The 3,357-nt window shown below is 34.3% G+C and overlaps 1 non-coding gene across 1 annotated transcript; it reads right to left on the reverse strand.

Moving 5' to 3' along the window:
* Nucleotides 1-2,874: 2,874 nt before the first annotated feature.
* On the reverse strand, nt 2,875-2,978 carry LOC112799545 (small nucleolar RNA R71). The gene has a single exon (XR_003201119.1). It is a non-coding gene; the product is annotated as a small nucleolar RNA R71 (small nucleolar RNA).
* Between the last annotated feature and the right edge of the window lie 379 nt (nt 2,979-3,357).

The raw sequence follows: 3,357 nt of genomic DNA on the forward strand, positions 1-3,357 counted from the left end.
GAGCTTGAATGTGTATCTCTTAGATTCCCCAACAGAATCTTCGTGGTATAAGCTAGATAGATGGCGGCATTTATGAGGATCCGGAAAGTCTCACCTTGTCTGTGGTATTCCGAGTAGGATCCTGGGAATCCGAAAAGTCTCACCTTGTCTGTGGTATTCCGAGTAGGATTCCGGTAATGAATGACTGTGACGTGCTTCAGACTCGCAAGTGTTGGGCGTTAGTGACAGACGCAAAGAATCAAGGGATTCTATTCCAGTAGGAGCGAGAACCAACCAGTGATTAGCCGTGCTGTGACAGAGCGCGTGAGCGTAGTTTTCACTGCGAGGATGGGATGTAGCTTTCGGCCAGGTGATGCCTCCAGACGATTAGCCATGCGAGTGACAGCCGCAGAGGACCATTTTCCCGAGAGGATTCAAAGTAGCCATCGTCGAACAGTGAACCCCTATACACAGCTTGCCGTGGAAAGGAGTAAGAAGGATTGAGTTGAAGCAGTAGGAAAGCAGGCGTCCGTGAGCCATGCAGTATCTCCATATGCTTATCTGAAATTCCCACCAATGAATCTGCATAAGTATCCCTTTTATTATTTCCTTTTATTATTTGATTTTCTAAATTCCATAATTTTATCTGCCTAACTGAGATTTACAAGGTGACCATAGCTTGCTTCATACCAACAATCTCTGTGGGATTGACCCTTACTCACGTAAGGTTTATTACTTGGACGACCCAGTACACTTGCTGGTTAGTTGAACGAAGTTGTGTCCACTCGTGCCAATTTTAAATTTCATAAAAGTACAACTTAAAGAATAGTGATCACAATTTCGTCCACCAAGTTTTTGGCGCCGTTGCCGGGATTGTTCGATTATGGACAACTGACGGTTCATCTTGTTGCTCAGATTAGGTAATTTTCTTTTCAAAAATCTTTTTCAAAATTTTTCTTTTCTTTTTCGTTTTTCTAATAATGTTTTTCGAAAAAAATTAATAAAAATACAAAAAAATTAGAAAATCATAAAAATAAAAAATATTTTGTGTTTCTTGTTTGAGTCTTGAGTCAAATTTTAAGTTTGGTGTCAATTGCATGGTTTTAAAATTTTTCTTGCATTTTTTTCGAAAATCTCATGCATCCATAGTGTTCTTCATGATCTTCAAGTTGTTCTTGATAAGTCTTCTTGTTTGATCTTGATAATTTCTTGTTTTGTGTTGTTTGTTGTTTTTCATGTGCACTTTTGCATTCATATTTTCCATGCATTAAAGATTTCTAAGTTTGGTGTCTTGCATATTTTATTTGCATCAAAAATTTTTCAAAATTATGTTCTTGATGTTCATCATGATCTTCAAAGTGTTCTTGGTGTTCATCTTGACATTCATAGCATTCTTGCATGCATCTTGTTTCTTGATCCAAAATTTTCATGTTTTGGGTCATTTTTGTGTTTTTCTTTAAAAATTCAAAAATCAAAAAAATATCTTTTCCTCATTTTTCTCCAAATTTTCAAAAATTAGAGTTGACTTAGTCAAAAATTTTCAAAATTAGTTGTTTCTTACAAGTCAAAGTCAAATTTCAATTTTAAAAATCTTATCTTTTCAAAATCTTTTTCAAAATCATATCTTTTTCATTTTTTTATATTTTTCGAAAATTTCAAAAATCTTTTTCAAAATATTTTCAAAATATTTTTCTTATCTTATATCAAATTTTCGAAAATTAGCTAACAATTAATGTGATTGGTTCAAAAATTTGAAGTTTGTTACTTTCTTGTTAAGAAAGGTTCAATCTTTAAGTTCTAGAATCTTATCTTATAGTTTCTTGTTAGTTAAGTCAATTTTAAAATTAAATCTTTTTATCTTTTATCTTATCTTTTTCAAAATTTTATCTTTTTCAAAATTTGATTTCAAAATATCTTATCTAACCTCCTATCTTCTTATCTTTTCAAATTTGATTTCAAATCTTTTTCAATCAACTAACTAACTTTTTGTTTGTTTCTTATCTTTTTCAAAACCACCTAACTACTCTTCCCTCTCTAATTTTCGAAAATACCTCTCTCTTTTTCAAAAATTCTTTTTTGTTTTAAATTTTAATTTTAATTATATTTTGTCTTTGAATTTCGAAAATTACTAACCTCTTTTTCAAAAATTATTTTCGAAATTTCTCTTCTCTTCTCTTATTCTATTTAATTAATTAATTACTAACACTTCTCTTCACCTCTCTTCATCTAAGAATCCGAACTTCTTATATCCCTTGTATTTGGATTCTTCTACCCCTTTCTTCTTCTACTAACATAAAGGAATCTCTATACTGTGACATAGAGGATTCCTCTTTCTTTTCTTGTTTTCTTCTCTTTCATATGAGCAGGAATAGGGAAAAAGGCACTCTTGTTGAAATTGATCCAAAACCTGAAAGGACTCTGAAGAGAAAATTAAGAGAAGCTAAATTACAACAATCCAGAAATAACCTTTCAGAAATTTTTGAACAAGAGAAGGAGATGGCAGCCGAAAATAATAATAATAATGTAAGGAGAATGCTTGGTGACTTCACAAAGCCAACGTCCAAGTTTGATGGAAGAAGCATCTCCATTCCTGCCATTGGAGCCAATAACTTTGAGCTTAAGCCTCAACTAGTTGCTTTAATGCAACAAAACTGCAAGTTTTATGGACTTCCATCTGAAGATCCTTATCAGTTTTTAACTGAGTTCTTGCAGATCTGTGAGACTGTAAAGACGAATGGAGTTGATCATGAAGTCTATAGACTCATGCTTTTCCCTTTTGCTGTAAGAGACAGAGCTAGAATATGGTTGGATTCACAACCTAAGGATAGCCTGGACTCCTGGGATAAGCTGGTCACTGCCTTCTTAGATAAATTCTTTCCTCCTCAAAAGCTGAGCAAGCTGAGAGTGGATGTTCAAACCTTCAAACAAAAAGATGGTGAATCCCTCTATGAAGCTTGGGAAAGATACAAGCAGTTGACCAAAAGATGTCCATCTGACATGTTTTCAGATGGACCCTATTAGATATATTCTATTATGGTCTCTCTGAATTTTCGAAAATGTCATTGGACCATTCTGCAGGTGGATCTATTCACCTGAAGAAAACGCCTGAAGAGGCTCAAGAACTCATTGACATGGTTGCAAACAACCAGTTTATGTACACCTCTGAGAGAAATTCCGTGAATAATGGGATACCTCAGAAGAAAGGAGTTCTTGAAATTGATGCTCTGAATGCCATATTGGCTCAGAACAAAGTGTTGACTCAACAGGTCAACATGATCTCTCAAAATCTGAATGGATTGCAACATGCATCCAACAGTACTAGAGAGGCTGCTTCTGAAGAAGCTTATGATCCTGAGAACCCTGCCATGGCAGAGGTTA

The sequence above is a fragment of the Arachis hypogaea genome, chromosome 4 (genome assembly GCF_003086295.3).
Source record: "Arachis hypogaea cultivar Tifrunner chromosome 4, arahy.Tifrunner.gnm2.J5K5, whole genome shotgun sequence".
NCBI lineage: Eukaryota > Viridiplantae > Streptophyta > Magnoliopsida > Fabales > Fabaceae > Arachis > Arachis hypogaea.